This window comes from Sus scrofa, chromosome X, assembly GCF_000003025.6.
Source record: "Sus scrofa isolate TJ Tabasco breed Duroc chromosome X, Sscrofa11.1, whole genome shotgun sequence".
Taxonomy (NCBI): Eukaryota; Metazoa; Chordata; class Mammalia; order Artiodactyla; family Suidae; genus Sus; species Sus scrofa.
In genome coordinates, this window is record NC_010461.5 from 40,975,705 (window position 1) to 40,998,242 (window position 22,538).

Here is a 22,538-nt window from a genome sequence, read left to right on the forward strand (position 1 = left end):
GACTAGAGTTTTCTTCTCCAAACTCCAGTGACGCTGCCCTGAAGGTCCACTGTGAACTCTTGTTGGAACAACATAGCTAGAGGGAAGTGTAACTTACACTCTTGATCCTGTTCTGGGTCTCAAAACTACAGGAGAGTTGAGGCCAAGGACAAACCACATAGCTATGCCCTATTTGTAAGAGGCATATGTGACAAGCTGAAGGAGAGATGGTGAGTGCGTTGTAGTCTGCAGCTGCTGATTAGTCAGCAGAAGATAAATACATATATACTTACATACATATAAAACAACCACAGAAAAAATGTCACCTCTCCAATGTCCCTGTCCCCTGGGAAGCCACCCTGTCTGTATCCCCTTTCTGGGACATAAACCAGTTGCCGGAACCTTCAAACATTTAAGAGTCTTAGCGTGGCAAATCTGTACCACTGAACTGCCTCTATTAATCCTAAATTTAGTTTTGGCCACATGATGAAGACCTTGAAGGCCAGCTGTGCATGTGACAACTCCATAAGACAGGCAGTTTCTGAATTCTTTTTAATACTAGAGGGACTTGGTAAAACAATGAAATGGTTCACCAAAATGACTAAGCAACTACAAGTTCAAGACACTGTGTTTCCAGGTTTAGTTTAAGAAAAGATTTGTTTACAGTTTAGTCATGGTCTACCTCATTCAAAAAAGAATCAACGCCCCCCCCCCAAAAAAAGGAGGAAGACTTCCTAAATATTCTAATAACAGAGTGTCAAAAACTGATAGAGCTGGGAGTTCCCGTCATGGCTCAGTGGTTAACGAATCTGGCTAGGAACCATGAGGTTTGATCCCTGGCCTTGCTCGGTGGATTAAGGATCTGGCGTTGCCATGAGCTTGGGTGCAGGTCACAGATGCGGCTCGGATCCCGCGTTGCTGTGGCTGTGGCATAGACCGGCAGCTACAGCTCTGATTAGACCCCTAGCCTGGGAACCTCCATATGCTGCAGGAAGTGGCCCTAGAAAAGGCAAAAAGACAAAACAAAACAAACCAAAAAAACCTGATAGAGCTGAAAGAAGCAACAGACAAATCCACAATTATAGTTGGAACCTTCAATAGTTTTTTTTCAATAATTGATAGAAAAAGTAGACAGAGGAGTTCCCGTCGTGGCGCAGTGGTTAACGAATCCGACTAGGAACCATGAGGTTGCGGGTTCGGTCCCTGCCCTTGCTCAGTGGGTTAACGATCCGGCGTTGCCGTGAGCTGTGGTGTAGGTTGCAGACGCGGCTTGGATCCCGCGTTGCTGTGGCTCTGGTGTAGGCCGGTGGCTACGGCTCCGATTCAGCCCCTAGCCTGGGAACCTCCATATGCCGCGGGAGTGGCCCAAGAAATAGCAACAACAACAACAACAACAACAAAGAGAGACAAAAAGACCAAAAAAAAAAAAAAAAAAAAAAAGAAAAAGTAGACAGAAAATCAGTAAGGATATAGATGATCTGGACAGCACTACCAAACAGCTTGACCAAATTGATATTTATAGAACACTCCATCCAATGAAAGCAGAATACACATTTTCTCCAAGTGCACATGGAACATGTACCAACATAGACCACATTCTGGGACTTACAATAAAGCTGAACAAAATAAAAAGAATAGAAATCATACAAAGTACATTCTCAGACCATAATAAAATTAAACTGAAAATTAATAATAGAAAGATATTCAGAAAATCACCAAATATTTATAAATTAAATCATATACTTCTAAGTTACTCATCTCAAGGGAGTAAAAAAAAATCATCTCAAGGGAAATTTTGAGACATTTTAAACTAAAATTAAAATAGAATGTATAAAGATTTGTGGTAGGAGTTCACTGGTGGCTGAGCAGATTAAGAATCTGGTATTGTCACTGCTATGGCTCTAGTTACTATGGCAGCATGGGTTTGATCCCTGGCCTGGGAACTTCCACATGCTCCAAGTACAGCCAAAAAGAAGTGTGAAGAGTCAGTCACAGACAAATATTTAATAATCTAACTTATCTGGGATACCTGGAAAAAGCAAATTTATAGAGAAAAAATAGAGGTTAGCAGGGGCTGAGGGAATATGATGAAGAAGTTCTCGAAAATGATGATGGTGGTGGTTGCACAATATCATGAATGTACTTAATGCCACTAAATTGCACACTTAAAAACTCATTAAAATTGCAACTTTTTATGTTATGTATATTGTACCACAATTTTGAAAAGTATAAAAAAATGTGCAGGAAGCTGATAAAACAGTGCTTAGAGGTAAATGTATAGCATAGCTTTAAATGAAAATGTTAGAGGAGTTCCTGTTATGGCTCAGTGGAAACGAATCTGCCTAGCACCCAATAGGACGCAGATTCAATCCCTGGCCTTGCTCAGTGGGTTAAGGATCTGGCGTTGCCGTGAGCTGTGGTGTAAGTCGAAGATGTGGCTCAGATCCTGCATTGCTGTGTCTGTGGCATAGGCCAGTGGCTACAGCTCTGATTTGACCCATAGCCTGGGACCTTCCATATGCCATGGGCGCAGCCCTAAAAAGACAAAAAAGAAAGAAAGAAAATGTTGTATAAAAAAAAAAAAAAAAGAAGAAGAAGAAATACCTAAAATCAATAACCTAAGCTTAGACTTTGGGAAACTAGAGAAGAAAGAGCAAATTAAACCTAAAGTAAGCAGAAGGAAGAAAGTCATAAATATTACAAATTGAAAAGAGAGAAAGCAATAAAAGCTAAATCTTTGAAAAGATCAATAAAGTTGATAAACCTTTAGCCAAACTATCAATCAAGGAGAAAAAGAACCTGAATAGCCCAGTATTTATTGAAGAAATTGAATTGATATTTTAAAACCTTTCCCCCCTCAAAACTCCTAACCCAGAATATTTCATTGGTGAATTTGACCAAACATTGGGGGGCAGGGGGGAAATATCAGTACCACCAAATCTCTCATAGAAAACAGGAGGGAACACTTCTCAACCTATTTTATGAGGTTAGCATTATTGTAATCAAAAGCAAACCCTATAGACCAATATCTTTCACAAACATAGATGCAAAATTCCTTTAAAATTAGCAAGTTGAGTCCAGTCATGTATATTAAAAGGATATCAAGACCAAGTGGGGTTCATACCAGGAATACAAGGCTGGTTCAATATCCAAAAATCAATATTTTTTAAAATGTTAAGTATATGAAAAGACTAAGAAAACCCATATGATCTTATCAATAGATGCAGAAAAAACTCTCAAGAAAAAAATTGTAAATCAACTATAATAGAAAAAATAAAAATCTTAAGAAAAAAATATCCATTCATGGTAAAAACACTCAACAAACCAGAAATAGAAGGGAACATCCTTAACCAAATAAAAGATCTCTACAAGAAACCTATAGCTAACATTACAATTAATGGTGAGAGATTGAACACCCTGAAGTCATAAGGTAAAGACGTCTTTTCCATTAACTCTTACTGGAAAGTGTACTGTAATCACTAGTTAGTACAATGAGGCAAGGAAAAACAATAGAAACTATACAGATTAGAAAGGAAGGTATAAAATTTTCTCTATTCCCAGACGACATGATTATATATGTAGAAAACTCAAACCTACAAAACAGCTATCATAAAATGGTTAAGGAGCAATTATGAAAATTCTTGAAACAAATGAAAAAGAAATAGTCTCAGCAAAGAAATAGAAAATATAAAGAAGAAACTAATGGAAATTTCAGAACCGAAAAATCCATTGACCAAAACTAAAAACTCATCAAACGGGCTTCATAGCAAAATGGAGATGGCAGAAGAAATAATCAGAGTTAAGGTAGATCAAAAAAATTACCCAGTCTGAATGACGGAGAGAAAATAGATTGGAAAAAAATGAAAGAGAACAGAGCCTCAGACACCTATATGAAAATGAGAAGATCTAAGATGCATGTCATCTGAGTCCCAGAAGAAGAAAAGAAGGTGGAGCTAAAAGAAAAATTAAATTTTAAAAAATGGCTGAAAGGTTCCCAAATTTGGTGAAAAACAAAACTGCAGATTCAAGAAGCTGAGAAAAACCCAAATAGGATAACCCATATCCATACCGAGACATATTAAAATAGAATTTCTGAAAACTAAAGAAAATGAAAACATCAGCTAAAGAATGTTTTAAATTGGAAATTTAGAGAGATCTACTTTTAAGGTTTCTTTTTTTTTTTTTTTATTTTCCCACTGTACAGCAAGGGGGTCAGGTTATCCTTACATGTATACATTGCAATTACAGTTTTTCCCCCACCATTTCTTCTGTTGCACCATGAGTATCTAGACATAGTTCTCAATGCTATTCAGCGGGATCTCCTTGTAAATCTATTCTAGGTTGTGTCTGATAAGCCCAAGCTCCCAATCTCTCCCAATCCCTCCCCCTCCCATCAGGCAACCACAAGTCTCTTCTCCAAGTCCATGATTTTCTTTTCTGAGGAGATGTTCATTTGTGCTGGATATTAGATTCCAGTTATAAGTGATATCATATGGTATTTGTCTTTGTCTTTCTGGCTCATTTCACTCAGTATGAGATTTTCTAGTTCCATCCATGTTGCTGCAAATGGCATGATGTCATCCTTTTTTATGGCTGAGTAGTATTCCATTGTGTATATATACCACTTCTTCCGAATCCAATCCTCTGTCGATGGACATTTGGATTGTTTCCATGTCCTGGCTATTGTGAATAGGGCTGCAATGAACATGCGGGTGCAAGTGTCTCTTTTAAGTAGAGCTTTGTCCGGATAGATGCCCAAGAGTGGGATTGCAGGGTCATATGGAAGTTCTATGTATAGATTCTAAGGTATCTCCATACTGTTCTCCATAGTGGCTGTACCAGTTACATTCCCACCAACAGTGCAGGAGGGTTCCCTTTTCTCCACAGCCCCTCCAGCACTTGTTATTTGTGGATTTATTAATGATGGCCATTCTGACTGGTGTGAGGTGGTATCTCATGGTAGTTTTGATTTGCATTTCTCTTATAATCAGCGATGTTGAGCATTTTTTCATGTTTGTTGGCCATCTGTATATCTTCTTTGGAGAAATGTCTATTCAGGTCTTTTGCCCATTTTTCCGTTGATTGATTGGCTTTTTTGCTGTTGAGTTGTATAAGTTGCTTATATATTCTAGAGATTAAGCCCTTGTCGGGTGCATCATTTGAAACTATTTTCTCCCATTCTGAAAGTTGTCTTTTTGTTTTCTTTTTGGTTTCCTTTGCTGTGCAAAAGCTTTTCAGTTTGATGAGGTCCCATGGGTTTATTTTTGCTCTAATTTCTATTGCTTTGGGAGACTGACCTGAGAAAATATTCATGATGTTGATGTCAGAGAGTGTTTTGCCTATGTTTTCTTCTAGGAGTTTGATGGTGTCCTGTCGTATATTTAAGTCTTTCAGCCATTTGGAGTTTATTTTTGTGCATGGTGTGAGGGTGTGTTCTAGTTTCATTGCTTTGCATGCAGCTGTCCAGGTTTCCCAGCAATGCTTGCTGAATAGACTTTCCTTTTCCCATTTTATGTTCTTGCCTCCATTGTCAAAGATTAATTGACCATAGGTGTCAGGGTTAATTTCCGGATTCTCTATTCTGTTCCATTGGTCTGTCTGTCTGTTTTGATACCAGTACCACACTGTTTTGATGACTGTGGCTTTGTAGTATTTCTTGAAGTCTGGGAGAGTTATGCCTCCTGCTTGGTTTTTGTTTCTCAGGATTGCTTTGGCGATTCTGGGTCTTTTGTGGTTCCATATAAATGTTTGGATTGTTTGTTCTAGTTCTGTGAAAAATGTCATGGGTAATTTGATAGGGATTGCATTGAATCTGTAGATTGCTTTGGGTAGGATGGCCATTTTCACAATATTGATTTTTCCAATCCAGGAACATGGAATATCTTTCCATTTCTTTACATCTTCTTTGATTCCTTTGATTAAGGTTTTATAGTTCTCGGCATATAGGTCCTTTACTTCTTTGGTCAGGTGTATTCCGAGGTATTTGATTTTGTGTGGTACAATTTTAAAAGGTATCGTATTTTTGTATTCCTTTTCTAATATTTCATTGCTGGTATACAGAAATGCAACTGACTTCTGAATGTTAATCTTATATCCTGCCACTTTGCTGAATTTATTAATCAGTTCAAGGAGTTTTGGGGTTGAGTCCTTAGGGTTTTCTAGGTATAGAATCATGTCATCTGCATACAGTGACAGTTTGATCTCTTCTCTTCCTATATGGATGCCTTTGATTTCTTTTGTTTGTCTAATTGCTGTGGCTAGGACTTCCAAAACGATGTTGAAGAGCAGTGGTGAGAGTGGGCATCCCTGTCTTGTTCCAGATTTGAGTGAGAAGGCTTTCAGTTTTTCCCCATTGAGGATTATATTTGCTGTGGGTTTATCATAAATGGCTTTGATTATATTCAGGAATGTTCCCTCTATACCCACTTTGGCGAGGGTCTTGATCATGAATGGATGTTGAACTTTGTCAAATGCTTTTTCTGCGTCTATTGAGATGATCATATGATTTTTGACTTTTTTTTTGTTAATGTGGTGTATGATGCTGATTGATTTGCGTATGTTGAACCATCCTTGTGAACCTGGGATGAACCCAACCTGGTCATGGTGTATAATTTTTTTGATATGTTGTTGGATTCGGTTGGCTAAGATTTTGTTGAGAATTTTTGCATCTATATTCATCAATGATATTGGGCGATAGTTTTCTTTTTTGGTGGTATCTCTGCCTGGTTTTGGAATGAGGGTGATGGTGGCCTCATAGAATGTCTCTTTTGGAAAATAAAAGGCAATAAACAGAAACAAGGATGCAAGACATAGACCCATGTTCATTCTTATTTTATATAAACCAGGGTAGGGTCATTATTTATCTTCAATACCAAAATAGCATTCATTTACTTATTTATATCCTGCCTTCCTCAAAGGAATGAGATCACAAAAAAACAAATAACTTCAAATATTTAACCTAGCTATTAGGTTTGATTAAATCCAGAAATATCTCAAACATTTGGCTGGTACAGTAGACAGCACAGTAGTCTCCCCAAGATGTTCACAACCTAATCCCCAGAACCTGTGAGTATGTTACGTTGCAAGGCAAAGAGGACTTAAGGTTGTAGATGCTATTAGGGTTGCCAATCAGCTCACCTTAAAATAGGGAGATTATCCTGGATTATCTGGTTGGCTCAGTGTAATCACAGGGGTTCTTAAAAGTGAAAGAGGGAGGCAGAAGAGGAGGTTAGAGTGATGGATATGGAGGACTCAACCTGCTGTTGCTGGCTTGAATTTTAACGAAATGGCCCATGAGGCAAAGAATGTGGGTGGATCCCTAGAAGCTGGAAAATGCAAGAAAGTGGATTCTCTCCTAGAGCCTCCAGAAGGAGTGCAGTCCTACAAATACCTTGAGTTTAGCCCAATGAGACTAATAGTAGATTTCTGATTTCCAGAACCATAAGATAATAAAGCTGTTGTTTTAAGCTGCTAAGTTTATAGTAACTTGTTACAGCAGCCATAGAAAACTAATACAGCTGGGAAAATGTTTTTTCCAAGCGCACATTTGAAGTTAAAAGAAATTTAAATCTGCTTTACAGAAGGTTGTTTGCCCTTTATGATCAGACATTATTAGTATCTTATTTCCTTTCCTTGTGACTTGACAACTTGGACACACATTCACTTGCAAGAATAATTTGGACCAGATATTTTTTAAGTTAAACTCTTAGGAAGATAAAGCCTTTAGGAAGCGTTCTTTTACAGTTAGTTAATAGCAGATGTAGGTGGCATTCTCAAAGGTCATCCAGATTTAGATATGGAAGTTTAGGTTGTAGAAAACAGTAAGAAGATACAATTATTTTAAATTATTGTTGTATATTAATATCTTATTGCTGATGGGAATACCTTTAGACATTTTTAATTAGAGCCCTGACGAAACTTACATGACTTTTTGTTTGACTTATGCTAGATTTTACTTCTGGAAAACTCTTCTAGAGACATTTGCAGAAAAAAATCAAAGAGCAAAAGCCTTACTTGTTTACTCAAAGTGGCCTTTGGTCTGGTTAAGAGCTTAATGCTCTCCCACTCTACACAGCCAGAGACACAGAATTCTTCTATAGAAAAAAAAAATTCTGAAGAATTAAAATTGATTTAAAATATACTGGGGGAGTTCCTGTTGAGGCTCAGTGGAAACGAACCTGACTAGTATCCATGAGGATGTGGGTTTGATCCCTGGCCTTGCTCAGTGGGTCAAGGATCTGGCATTGCCGTGAGCTGTGGTGTAGGTTGCAGATGGGGCTCAGATCCCGAGTTGCTGTGGCTGTGGTGCAGACCAGCAGCTGTAGCTCCAGTTCGACCCCTAGCCTGGGAACTTCCATATGCTATGGGTGTGGCCCTAAAAAGACAAAAATAAATTAATTAATTAAATTAAACAAAATATACTGGCAGAGAAGTTCCCATGTGGCTCAGCAGGTTGTCACTGCTGTGGTGCCATTTTTTTGTTTTGTTTTGTTTTTAGTGAATTTTATTACATTTCTAGTTGTACAATGATCGTCACAACCCAGTTTTATAGCATTTCCATCCCAAACCCCCAGCTCATCCCCCCACCCCCCAACCTGTCTCCTTTGGAAACCATAAGTTTTTCAAAGCCTATGAGTCAGTATCTGTTCTGCAAAAAAGTTCATTGTGTCCTTTTTTTAGATTCCACATGTAAGTGATAGCATATGATGTTGGTGTCTCACTCTCTGAGTAACTTCACTTGGCATGATCATTTCTAGGTCTGTGGTGCAGTTTTGATCCCTGGCCCAGGGAGCTTCCACATGCTACAAGTACAGCCAAAAAAATAAGATATACTGGGAGATACTATGGATTCTCAAGAATCTGCTGGGAGAGAAATAAAATGGTTATTCATGTAATTCAAAATAGCTGATAAGCTTTTAATCTTTAATATATGTTTATGAAATATGCTATATGTCATACCACATATGAAGCATTCTTGTAAAAAAGTCAAACCTGAATATGACCAAGTCTAGTTCAAATTAACATTTTATAAGAAATTCAGAAGACAGGAGAACTTGTCATGTTAAATGACAAGTCAATTGCAAGAAGAGACTCGTAGATTTACATGGACCTAAAAGCCAAATAACCAATTACAATGTGTGGACCTTATTTGGATCCTGATTAAAATGAATAATCTATGCTATTTATGAGAAAGTTGTAAATTTGAACATCTAATGGATATTCGAAGACGTTAAGGATTTTTTGTTACCTTTTTAAAGTCTGACAATGGTACTGTGGCTATATTTTTTTAAAGTCCTTACCTTTTAAAAGTGCATGCTGAGGAGTTCCCGTTGTGGCGCAGTGTTTAACGAATCCACCTAGGAACCATGAGGTTGCGGGTTTGATCCCTGGCCTCGCTCAGTGGGTTAAAGATCCGGCGTTGCCATGAGCTGTGGTGTAGGTTGCAGACACGGCTTGAATCTGGCGTTGCTGTGGCTCTGGTGTAGGCCAGCGGCTACAGCTCTGATTAGACCCCTAGCCTGGGAACCTCCATATGCCTTGGGAAGTGGCCCTAGAAAAGGCAAAAAAAATAAATAAATAAAAGTACATGCTGAAATGTGATGGATAACGTAACATGACATTTGAGATTTGCTTCAAAAAGCATGGGAAGGAGACAAGTGGATGGCAACACAAATGAAAAAAGATTGGCCATGAACTGACAGTTGTCAAAGCTGGGTGATAGGTAGTGGGATTTTCATTATATTATTCTGTCTACTTGGTTTTATGTTTGAAATTCTCCACAATAAAGAGGGTTTTGTTTGTTTGTTGTGTTTTTGTTTCTCCTAGGGCCACACCTGCGGCTTATGGAGGTTCCCAGGCTGGGGGTCCAGTCGGAGCTGTAGCCACCAGTCTACACCACAGCCACAGCAACTCAGGATCCAAGCCGAGTCTGTGACCTACACCACAGCTCACGGCAACACCGGATCCTTAACCCACTGAGCGAGGCCAGGGATCAAACCCGCAAACTCATGGTTCCTAATTGGATTCGTTAACCACTGAGCCATGATGGGAACTCCAAGAGTTGTTTTTTTTTTTTTAATAAACACTAAAATATACATATTTCATATGATGTTTTACACATCCAATTTTAATTTCTTATCACCATTCACTGGGCTAATATTGAAGTGGGATCATTCTCAGGAAAGTAGGTGGTGGCTAAGACTTTTCCGAGGTGATACAGAAGTGTGTTATGGGAAGAGGCAAACCTTTTTCATCTTTTGTTCAATATTTGTTTTGGGGGGAGGTTGGATGCTTTGTCCTAATTGGAATAAAAACTCTGCTCAGGAAAAATTACACCTGGCCTTTTTCATTCCCCTCCTAGGGGGATGCTAATGTTTTCAGATGTGCCTCTATTTGCTGAATTAATCTTCTCCACAACAGAGGGACTCCTGAAGAGAGTAGGAAGGAGTGGTTCCTGGAGCCTGGGTGGGGAGGGAGTAGGAGGAGGGCTTTGACGGTTCTTCACAGTCACTGCTATATATAAAATAGGCAACCAGCAAGGACCTACTGTGTAGCCCAGGAACTTATACCCAGTATCTTGTAATAAACTAAACCATAAGGGGAAAGAATCTGAAAAAGAATGTGTGTGCATATATGTATATTACATATATGTGTCATATATATATGACTAAATCATTTTGCTCTACACTAGGGCTAGGACTGCAAGCACCAATGAGGAAAAGGACAGGGCTAGGCATATCGAGAGGGCAAGGAAGTTAAGCCTTTGAGGGAAAATATGCCTGACTCTGATAACAAGAGAAGCGAGGTGAGGAGTTCCAGTTGTGGCACAGCGGAAACGAATCCAACTAGTATCCCTGAGGGTATGCGTTCAATCCCTGGCCTCGCTCAATGGGTTAAGGATCCAGCATTGCCGTGAGCCGTGGTGTAGGCCAGCAGCTGTAGCTCCAGTTTGACACCTAGCCTGGGAACTTCCATATGCCGAGGGGGCGGCCCTAAAAAGAAAAGAAAAGAAAAAGAGAGAAGGAAGATGATGAAAGAAAAAAAAGTTATTCTCACCTAAAATCCAACATGCAGAGGCCAACTGCTGGTACCCAGAACACAGGAGGCAGAGGGACCCGATGGAGCTGCGACTCGAGGTTCCCGGCAAAGAGGGAAGAATCCTGAGAGCTGAGAGGCTGAATGAAAAAGGCATTTCCTGATGTCTTCTACTGGCAATAGCAAGGGGACTTTCTTGCTCCCTTTTTTTAATCTCAAGAATAAGGGACCCCAAGAGAAAAGAAGCCAAGCCTTCCTCCCCGCCCTTACCTCCCCCATGGCTCACCCTTTACAGCAGTGGTTCTGGCCTTTAGTGTATCAGAATCACCTGCAGAGCTTGTCAAAACCCACTGGGCTCCAAACCCAGGGTGTTTGACTCCTAGGTCTGGACAAGGCCCAAGAATTTGCATTTCTAACAAGTTCGTAGATGCTGCTGCTCCTGCTGTCCCCATGCCATGCTCTTGAGAGCAGCTGCTCTACAGAAGACTGATAAAAGTCACCAGGATGTCCCCAGCGTGGGGAAGGTGAAGGTGTGAGGCTTGAGCTTGGGCCTCAGAAGGGCTGACATCAGTTCAGGTCCCAAGACCGTTAGCAAAGCATCAGCGAAGTGAAGTGAAGTAGAAATCACTAGATTTCAGTTTGCATATGTTACTCCAAAGTAAATGCTTTAAACCGGTGAGTTGCCTTTTTCTTAAGTTGAGGATGATGAACGTTTCTTGAGCATCTGTTATGTGTCAGCCCGTATTTCAGGCTCTTTATTCTTTTTTTTTTTTTTTTTTGTCTATTTCTTTGGGCCGCTCCTGCGGCATATGGAGGTTCCCAGGCTAGGGGTCGAATCGGAGCTGTAGCCACTGGCCTACGCCACAGCCACAGCAACGCGGGATCCGAGCCGCGTCTGCAACCTACACCACAGCTCACGGCAACGCCGGATCGTTAACCCACTGAGCAAGGGCAGGGACCGAACCCGCAACCTCATGGTTCCTAGTCAGATTCGTTAACCACTGCGCCACTACGGGAACTCCAGGCTCTTTATTCTTAATGATCATAGCAACATCTTTGTAAGGTAATGTTATTATACCAGCTTGCAGACGAAGAAACTAGTTAGTTAATTAATCCTGCACGATTAGCTGGACTACAACCAATACTCCTCCTTCTCCTCCTCCTACTCAGGTGATAAGAATCCTTACAGGAGCTGCGTAGAGAGCGCTGGGTTACCCAGTCTAGTAAACTCTTGCCAGGTGAGCTCTGCGACGGGGCTGCGTTCAAGTGGTACGAGGTTTTCTAAAGCAGAGTCAGGGTCAGGATCAAGATCACTCATGTAGCGCACTGGATGATTTGTGGTTTGTGGACAAAATAGCCAGAATCTGAGACACTGGAGAAAGGTCTTGGGCCACAGTGGTTGATGGGAACACTGCCCAACAACTGAAAGCCTTCTTGGGTTTCTCTTGCTATTTAGGGTGAATTTCACAAGGAGACAAGAAGAGGGTTGCATGTTGGTTGCTGAAGAAGATACAAAAGCCGAGGAATTCTGACAGTGGCCTCTGGGTAAGTAAATCCCAAATAAAAGCCTGTGTGTCCTATGCTGTAACCAACAGGACCACGAGTCACACTTGATTATGATACTAAGGAAGAAAAGCACAGGTCCACAATTTCAAATTGCAGTCTTCGTTTCCTAGTTATTTATTGGCACGAATCAACATAGAACCCCTTCCTTAACAGATTAAAAGGTTGCATCTGTTCCCCAACCAGCTAGTTTCTGCATGTTCTATCAGAGCCAGTGCGATTTGGTTTGGATTGGTTTGGTTATTACTCTGATTCAAGTGATGTAACATCCTGAGAGAAAGATGGGAGAACATGCAAACCTTTCTAATCTAGGAAAGCAACTGCCATAAAGAACATGAGAGGAAAGGGAAAAAAAAAAATCAAAGCTCAGCATTTGCCCAAGCAAGGGAAATACAGCAGGTCGAAAGTGCTCTTTTGCGTGTGCACATGGGCAGTGTTTTCTAACTCCAGTGAAAACACAGTTGTTTGCCTTTTTCAACCACAGCAACCTGCTTGGACTTTGTAGAGTTTCATAACTCATCAGTGAAGCCGATGTTCCTTACTTGGCATTTGTCCTCCCACTCCAACCAGCATCTCAGGCTGAGGCTGAAGTCGTGGCATGGGTACACCCGCTGCAGCGCCCACACCTGGGAACAGGGCTGGGAACCCCTGACCACCCCTTGCCTCGGGCCCCAAGCCTCTCCTCCAAGAAGCAGCACTATCTTCTTATTCACTGTGATGTTTCTCTCTCCTGCTCAGAAGAAAACCTCTAATGAGATGAGGTTGAACTGTTTTGTAGGTTAAAAGCAAGTAAATATCAGCCATTTCATGTGGTTCAACCTCATAAAATGGAACAATCCAGCTTCAGTTATATACAGGAAAGGGCTTTTAAGAGGAGGGAGTTGGGAATATAGGGCAGGTATTTCAATAAGAGGGCTTTGGGAGATTTTGGGATAGAAGAGAAGACACCAGATCACCAATGGCAGGAGTCCAGAGCATTTTTATCTTTCTTTTTTTTTTTTTTTATTTTCCCACTGTACAGCAAGGGGGTCAGGTTATCCTTACATGTATACATTGCAATTACAGTTTCTTGGCCTTTTGGCTAAGATCAAGTGTAGCATTTTTATCTTAAAGACAGAGGAAGTTCCCTGACTCAGCCATTCCACAGTGGTTAATTGCCCCTGTTCAAAAAGTAACTCTCAGAGCTCCCATGGTGGCTCCGAGGAAACGAATCTGACTAGCATCCATGAGGATGCAGGTTCAATCCCTGGCCTCACTCAGTGGGTTAAGGATCTGGTGTGGCCATGAGCTGTGGTGTAGGTCTCAGACTCGGCTTGGATCCAGCTTTGCTGTGGCTGTGGTGTAGGCCGGCAGCTCCAGCACCAATTCGACCCCTAGCCTGGGAACCTCCATATGCCGCAGGTGCATCCCTAAAAAGACAAAAGCCAAAAAAAAAAAAGTAACTCTGACCCCAAAGGATAAACCAATCTTTCTAGGGGTGGAGTGAGCAGCTGCAACTAACAGCTAGGAAGATCCTTGAGCTGTCACATGCATTTCAGTCTCTGTCCTCTAGGAAGAAAGGCACAGTGAAGGGCCTGATACCTCTTGCCTTCTGAGCCTGGAAATTAGTCAATACAATGGTCACAGCCACAACGAAATTGCGATGCTTTCCTGCAGGCTCTGCCACATTATTGCTTGAGCGGAGGGAAAGCTGTGGGGTTGCCATGGCAGAGGTAATGTATAGTCACGTCTAAAGCAAACTATAAAAAGTCAGTGTAATGTGAGGGCTCCGACTCAGGATATACCACAGTCGCACTGGTGTGAGTCTCTGCACCCACCCCCACACACACCCTGCATCCCTCCATGCACCAGTTTAGGCCTGTCTGAGTGAGGAAGTACACTCCTCTTACATTTTTCATTTTTTTCCGAAAAGCTAGAAAGGATAAAAGAAATGGCTCCAAGGGTAGTCGCAGGTCTCTAGCTTTAACTTAAAAAAAAAAAAAAAAAAACTGAAAGAAAAATTGCAGTCTCAAAAATTCATTGCTACAGCACCGCCGAGAAGCAAGTTTAAATGACAAAAGATTTGAGGCCTGAAAGCATAAGTGCCCCTTGCCAGGAGCCCATTCCCATCCTCATGAGGTGGCCCTGGCAATTCTGGAGGAGGCAGCAGGGGAGCCCCTCAAACCCCCACCTCCATTAGCACCTCGAAGCCTCTAGACAAAGTAACTGAGCCACAGACCGACACACATGAGAGATAGTGCTGCTTCTAAGCCTTAGAACCACAAAATCATTGTTCCCCAACATCAGAGCAAGATCAGCAAACTCCATTTTCTCCTGTGCATCCCTGGGCTTGGTTATATTCGAGAGTTGCGATGGCTTGGCTGCCTTTTCTGCAGTTGACTGTTTCTCAAATTATTCTTCTCATGGAAAAGAATATGAAAAGGCATATATGTATAACTGATCCACTTTGCTGTATGTCAGAAACTAACACAACATCTTCAGTTAAATAAATACAAATTATTATTGTCTTAGCAAAGATGGTTTCTTGAAAGATTTCTCACATGCTCTATGCCTCAGCTTTCTTCTCTGAAAAACAGAGATGATAACAACACACCCCTCATAGGGTGGTTATGAGGCTTCAGTGAGTGAATAAATATAAAGTGGTTAGAACAGTTTCTGGGCTATAGTTAGCACTTCATTTTAGAGAGCCTTGTTATATGATATTTAGTGATTACTATTATAAATGCCACCACTTCAATAATATATCAGGTACTCTCCTGGATGAGAGTCTCTACCTCAAAGGGGCTGCAAGTCTAACAAGAGAGAGTCAGAGGTATCAACAATTAATAGCAATATCTATTGTGTGATGCCTGCTGGACCAAAGGTATCTGGAGTAATTAATCTAGGCAAGTGGAAGGAGAGTAAGACTCGGGGAACTGGGCCACAGATGACCTGGGTGTGCGCTTACCAAACCTGGTAAGTCAGGAGAGCCTAACCAGGGCCCCATGAAAGCATATGAACAGTCTTTTGTTATCAGGTTGTCAATCTTCCCTGAACTAGAGATGCGCAAATTCTGTCCACTCTGCCAAACTCTTACAACTAAGGGGCAGATGATCAGCAGGGGCCCCACAGGATATAGCAAAAACCATCCACCTCAGTAAAGGGTACAAACAGCATGTCTCACCAGGGAATACAACCAGAGGGAACTAACCTGTGAGTTTCCACGTGAACTTTGATGATTTCCCCCCAGACTCCATGAATCTGATGCTTTTACAGAACGGGAAGCATTCAGCTGTTGCTGTCAAAATGTCACGGAATAGGAAGTAGGACTTCCACAGTGGCTATATAAGGAACTCAGCAATCCTCTCCCGAGAAAAACAGTGATAAAACTGGGGGAAACGGTTAAAAACAACAATAAATTGAGAAGCAGGCATTCTATAAAATCTACTGAATCTCAGTAAGAACAATGGGAGCCTGTGACATTTGAGCCAGGGCTGTTCCCATCCCTCCACCTAACCCCCCAGCTCTGTATTGTAGAAGATCTGTTCTGGCCGGGTAGAGTAGCCCATGAAGACCAGCAACTCCCATCCTCCTGCAGCTCTGGTTCCACAGTGTGGAGTTTCCACTTTAGGTGGAGTGGCATATGGCCAGTGGCTCCTCTTTCCGCATCCCCCCTCCAGCTCTGGATCCATAGCACAGAGGGTTGACTCTGGGAGGGAAAACCGTGAAGAACAGTAGCTCATTGAGTTCCTGTTGTGGCGCAGCAGAAACGAATCCAACTAGTATCCATGGGGGTATGGGTTCGATCCCTGGCCTCGCTCAGTGGCTTAAGCATCCGGCATTGCCATGAACTGTAGTGTAGGTCGCAGAGGCAGCTTGGATCCCATGTTGCCGTGGCTGTGGCGTAGCCCAGGGGCTACAGCTCCAATTGGATCCCTAGCCTGAGAACTTCCATATGCTGCCAGTGTGGTCCAAAAAAAAAAAAAAAAGGACAGTAGCTCATAGATGTCCCTATGGCTCAAACTCTCCTTGGGGTGGGGAGAGAGGACAGGACATGAGGAAACTGAAAACTGGCAGATCCGAGGCTCTGCCTAGAAGGGATGACTTTATTTGGAGCAGAAAATGGGGAAATCTATGCCCAGGAGTATGATTAAAAAGAGATGATACTGGCTAGCAATTAGAGAAGACTAACCGCACTACTTACATTAGCCAAGACATGAAAGCAGCCTAAATGTTCATCGACAGAGGAATGGATATAAATGATAAGGCATGGAATATTATGTATATATAATAGGATATTATTCAGCCATAAAAAAGAATGAAATAATGCCATTTGCAGCAACATGGATGGATCAGGAGCTTATCACACTAAAGGAAATAAGTCAGACCGAGAAAGATAATTGTCACGTAAGATCACTTATATGTGGAATCTAAAATATGATACAAAGGAAGTTATTTACAAAACAGAAACAGACTCACAGACATGGAAAACAAAGTCATGGCTACCAAAGGGAAAATGGGGAAGGGATAAATTAGGGTTTGGGGTCAACGGATACACACTATTACATAGAAAATAAACACCACAGTCCTACTGTATCGCACAGGGAATTAATATTCAATATCCAGTAATAAGCCATCATGGAAAAGCATCCAAAAAAGAATGTATATGTATGCATAGCTGAACCACTTTGCTGTATGCCAAAACCTCAACATTGTAAGTCAACTATACTCCAATCAAAAATTTTAAAATATAAATGATAAACTTGATTTACAGAAACAGGTGGCGGACTGCATTTGGCCCAATTACCCTGGTTTGCCTATCCTGGGGTCTGCACACCTGCAGTGCAGACAGCTCCTCTGGGACCTTCACCACGGAAGAGTCAGCTCCTTGGTGCAAAATCTCTTGGCTGTGGAAATTATCTCAGGGTTGCCTGGGGCATAAGTAACACCTGGCTGCTCAAGAACCAGCTGGATGCTGCTCCGGGCACCTACTGGTCTCCTCGTCCCAGCCCATTTCCTTGCTTGCTCGCTTGCTCGTTCTCCCTGCTCCACTTGCAGGTCGGCTCTCTTAGCTCCCTGAGGGAGACTGTTTCGTGATTCTCTAGGATTTCATTTCAGTCTAGATTGTATGCCCTCCCTCCTTCCTACTGTGCTTCTCTGCTCCCCCAAAGTACATAATCACCCGCATCTAGTCCTTTTCTGGGCAGCTGAACCCCACCCTGATTTGCCTCTGATCAGCCACAATGCTCCTCTCCCAGTGCTCACCCCAACTCTTCTATCTTTGAGTGAAACGGCCTCCCCCTGCCAGAGCCTCAAAGTCTTTTTTTTATGGTGTATGAATCATAGGTCAATTTTTTTATCGAATAAACTTGACATGCAACATACAAATTTAAGGAGTACATTGCAATATGTACACATTTTGTAATATGTTTCACCATGTATTGGTATTTATCACATCATATAATGACAGTACAATATTATCTATATTCATTATGCTGTGCTTTAGATCTCTATGGTTCATCTACTACTCTTTATAAGTTTATACACTTAAACACCATCTCTCTTATCCCCATGCCCCCCATGCCACCACTTTACTCTGTTTTTTATAGGTTTCGCTTTAGATTCCACGTATAAGTGATGCCATACAGTACTTGTCTTTCTCTGATTTACCTGGCTTAGCTTAATGTACTCAAGGTCCACCCATGTTGTCACAAATGAAAGGATGTCCTCCTTTCTCATCCCAGAGCCTTGGTTTCTTTCAACAACTCCCCTTTCTCTCCATTCTGGCTCTAATCAGATCACTGGGTTACGTAAAGATCATGGTCTATGATCAATTTTTTGTTGAGTGAACATTTTAAAAGCCTCGTTTACTTAGTTATTTCACCATTTCAGCAAATATTGATTGAGTCCTTGCTGTGGAGTAAACAAGACAAGCAGAGTCCTGGCCTCTTTGAAATTAGCCGTCCAGTTTGAGAAGCAGGTCAGTAGGCAATCAGAACAGAGGATCCTGGGGGAAAGTGTAGGAGGAGTGCCTAATCCCATTTCTTAATCTGTTTTGCTCTGTGCAGAGTAGGATAAAACAATGTAATCTTCACTGACCTCAGGCAAGGCATCTGGCATCATCAATGGGCTTTTTAACAGGAAGGCAAGCAATGCAGCCTCCAACACTGGGCTTGTATTTTTGAGTGTGCAGAAGTATTCTTTTTTTTTTTTTTTTTTTTTTTTTTGGTCTTTTTAGGGCCGCACCTGCGGCACATGGAGGTTTCCAGGCTAGCGGTCAAATCAGAACTGTAGCTGCTGGCCTACGCCACAGCCAGAGCAACGCCAGATCCTTAACCTACTGAGTGAGGCCAGGGATGGAACCTGCTTTCTCATGGATACTTGTCAGATTCGTTTCTGCTGAGCCACACGGGAACTCCCAGGAGTAGTCTTGAATACATAGCAGGTTTGTATTCCTTTGGGGTTTTGTACCAGCTCTGGTTGCCACCTAACAGCACTCACACCAGAAACATGTAGAGGTCCAAGGACCTTCCAGGTTCCCTGCATAGCTGGTCTAATCCTTGGCCTTAGCCTTTCTAATCCTTGGGGGAGATATGTGCCCAGCTTCTAGACTGTGGAGCTCAGCATATTAAGGGTCTATAAAAGCTCTCTACAAGTTATTAACTGAAGCCCATGCAAAGAAAATAATGCATTAGAAAACTTTCTGTTATGTAGGCTGGCTACCATGGTAACAACCAATTTCTCCCAGATCTGGGCGATTTAAAATGCAAAGGAGATTGAAAAATCCATTTGTATTTACAGGATTTAAAGCTTCACGAAGGGTCACACGGTGGTAGATACTCCAGATTAACCACACAGATAATATTGGTGTCTCCATTTGGGAAATGTGCTTCTCATTGATTCCACCTTACTTGGTACATCAGGCAGCCCTCTGGCCATTTCTCAGAACAAAAACAAAACAAAGCAAATCCCAGCCTCTTTATGTAGTCAGTGAAGGCTGTTTCTCCAATAAGGCTTTTGCTCAGTGTCTACGGCTCTGCCCAAAGTCTGAATCCACTGTGTGGGCTCTGGCATGGGGCCCTGTGTCATCAACAGGTGGCTGGACTTCATGGGATGTGTGCTTGCTTTAAGAGCCAATATCACGAATCAGGGATATAGAGAAATGGAAGAAAAAAGTATAGGTTCTTCAAATAATCATGGTCAGACTATTTGTTTGAATGGTTGCACAAGAGTTCCCATCGTGGCTCAGCAGAAACAAATCTGACTAGCATCCATGAGGATGCAGATTTCATCCTGGCCTCGCTCAGTGGGTTAAGGATCCGGCATTGCCATGAGCTGGGGTATAAGTCGCAGGTGCGGCTCAGATCCTGCGCTGCTGTGGCCGTGGTATAGGCCAGCGGCTACAGCTCTGATTCGACCCCTAGCCTGGGAACCTCCATATGCTGCAGGTGCGGCCCTAAAAAGATAAAAACAAATAAATAAGTAAATAAATGGCTGCACACTTGTTGCTGGTTATAGATTGTGGGTGCCAAGTTTCGCTTCACTCTTAGGATAGTACAAAGATTCTGGAGTCAGACTGCCTAGTTCAGGCCAGGGCTCTTCTGCTACTGCTTGTGTGACTTTGGACCAGCTCCTTGGCTTTTTTTATCTTTAGTTTCTTCATCTGCACCGACTTCATACGGTTGTGAGGATGAAATAGGGCTAAGCACACAGCACCTGGCACATAGGCTAAAATGTAGTACAGGGTCTCTTGTAATGGAATGGTCACTATATATCCAGAGGTCTATGAGAGCAAATAGGAGTCTCAGACACCGCTGAAAAGCCCCTTACAAGCCTTGCTGGGACCTCCATTGCAGGGAGAAGGGAGAAATCTGGGACCAGAAGGCACCGATGGAAGGAGAGAGGGAGTTGGGGCGAACATCACAAAAACAACCTGTCGCTAGACTGTGAGCATCAGGAAGGTGGAACCCAGGGCTGCTTTATGTCTGTGTCCCCTGAATAGGCTGAGTGCTTGGGCACAGTAGGTGCTCAGCGTCTGTGAAACGGAATAGAAATTATTGAACTGAAAGGATCTGGACGCCTCCCAGAACTGGAGTCAATGCAAGGGGAAACAGAACAACTCTGTTGCCAGAGCGTCACATTGACGCTGGGAACATTGAGTCACAGTCCCAGGTGGTGTTGGGGTCATTTATGAGGTGAGTCATAAGTAATTTGTTAATAATAATAGAGTATGCAACTTTCTGACTGGTGTGCTCTTGCATAGATGAGAGCAGATTCAAGGTTATCACTATAGCAATGATATAGTCCACGGTGCTCTGTCGAGTGCGTTCGCTTGTGGGGGCGTTGCACACATGTACATGCTGATTGCAGGGTAGGTCAAGGCAAACAAGAAAAAGTAAAAACAAATGAGGGTCACTGACTCAGACTGGGGGAGAAGGGGGCCGGTTTGATTTCCGGTGTGAACCAGACAAATGCAATTCCTTTCCTCCATCTTTCCCCCTAGGACCCCAGGGTGGGCGAGGCTGTCTTTACAGGAAACAACCGAGAAGTGGCATTTGAAAGGGTGATTTTCATCATATAAAAACGGAAACCGTATCATTCATATTCGCTTAGCACATTAGATATTATCAGTGCTTTCATATGAATTATCACGTGTTAAATGATCAGCTTGGCTAAAGTGAATGGCCTGTATTGAAGGCTGACAATGGCAGCAAGCAGTGTAAACGATGCAGGGATGTCATCTAAATGGGATCTGAAAGGTGGGGGTCTTTGTCCATGGGATACACGCCAGCTTCGTGTTAGGGATTTCATGATCCACATCTTCCCAACAGCTCATCTCGTATCTCAACACATCTCCAAAAAAAGGAAGGAAGGGAGGAAGGGGAGTGTTTTTCTTTTATTTGTCTTAACAGCCAGTCAGTATGGGGGACAGCAGTTGCATCTTTTGGGTTCTACTTTGCCTTCCACTCTCACAAGGCAGGTAAAAGCAGAAAGGCTTATATGCTGACCGTGGAAACCAGAAATTCACGGTCAAGATCGCATCACCCTCATAAGCAGGCCTTTTCCCTGTTCTCCCATTGAGACTCCTATGGGCCACACTGACCCAAGGCCAGCACTCGGCAGAGGTTGGTTCCAAATCTCCTGCCACCATAGGTTGTTTGTCATGCCTGGATAGGTCCTGTGCCTTCAAACTATGACCTTTTCAACTCGATGCTCTGCTCCGCTACTTAATTACGAAGACTATGCATTTATGGTAAAAAGGAAAAGTGCCCCCATACACAATCACTGAGTGAGGTAGATATATATGGTTGAAGTCTTAATTCCTATTGTAGCCAATGTGATTTACTCTGATACTTTCATTCCATAACAAGAGGGTAAACCTCTTGAGGTCATTGATGGTGTCTCATTGCATTCTTTTACAAGGCCTTGGCCAGTGCTAGACACGTAATAATAACAGGTATTAACTCAAGAGAGTTAGCTGTAGAAATATTGGCCTCGTTTAGTTTTATTCACTTCTTGTTGCTAAGTTTTCGTTGCTGTTAATGTTTTTGTTCTTTTAAGGCTGTTTCTCTGCCTGAACACCATCCTTTCATGGGGCTACACAGAAATGCAATGAGTCTGTGGCTACCCATCAAAAATAAATAAATCAACAAACTAAAACCCTGGGACGCTGTGCTTAACACTGCCATGCTGTACTCTTAAAAATGGTTAATACGGTAAACTTTGTTATGTGTTTTTTTTACCTAAAAAACACACAAACAAAAAAACCAACCCAGGCAGGCTGAAGCCAGATGTCTCACTTCTTGCACGTGCTAAAGGGTGGCACAGGGCACTGTTTGCAGGGGGCAGTTACATGCAGCCATAACCCTCTTATCCAGTAATGTATTTACAATGCATCCTTTGTAGCAAGAGATCAAAGAACAGCTTTTATTGACCTATATCCGAATTTGATTGTACAGCGAATTAGCACAAACACACACCCA

The 22,538-nt window shown here is 42.1% G+C and overlaps 1 long non-coding RNA gene across 3 annotated transcripts in view; it reads left to right on the plus strand.

The window, feature by feature from the left end:
- Positions 1-22,538, plus strand: part of LOC110257771 — a 62,821-nt gene that overhangs the window by 22,791 nt on the left and 17,492 nt on the right. Inside the window, exons 2-4 of one of the 3 annotated variants that reach the window (XR_002340741.1) lie at positions 12,184-12,251; positions 12,470-12,558; positions 17,330-17,923. This is a non-coding gene — a long non-coding RNA (uncharacterized LOC110257771). Of the gene's footprint in view, positions 1-12,183; positions 12,252-12,469; positions 12,559-17,329; positions 17,924-22,538 lie in introns of those variants that run through there. The other 2 variants (XR_002340739.1, XR_002340740.1) reach the window with 2 other exon arrangements.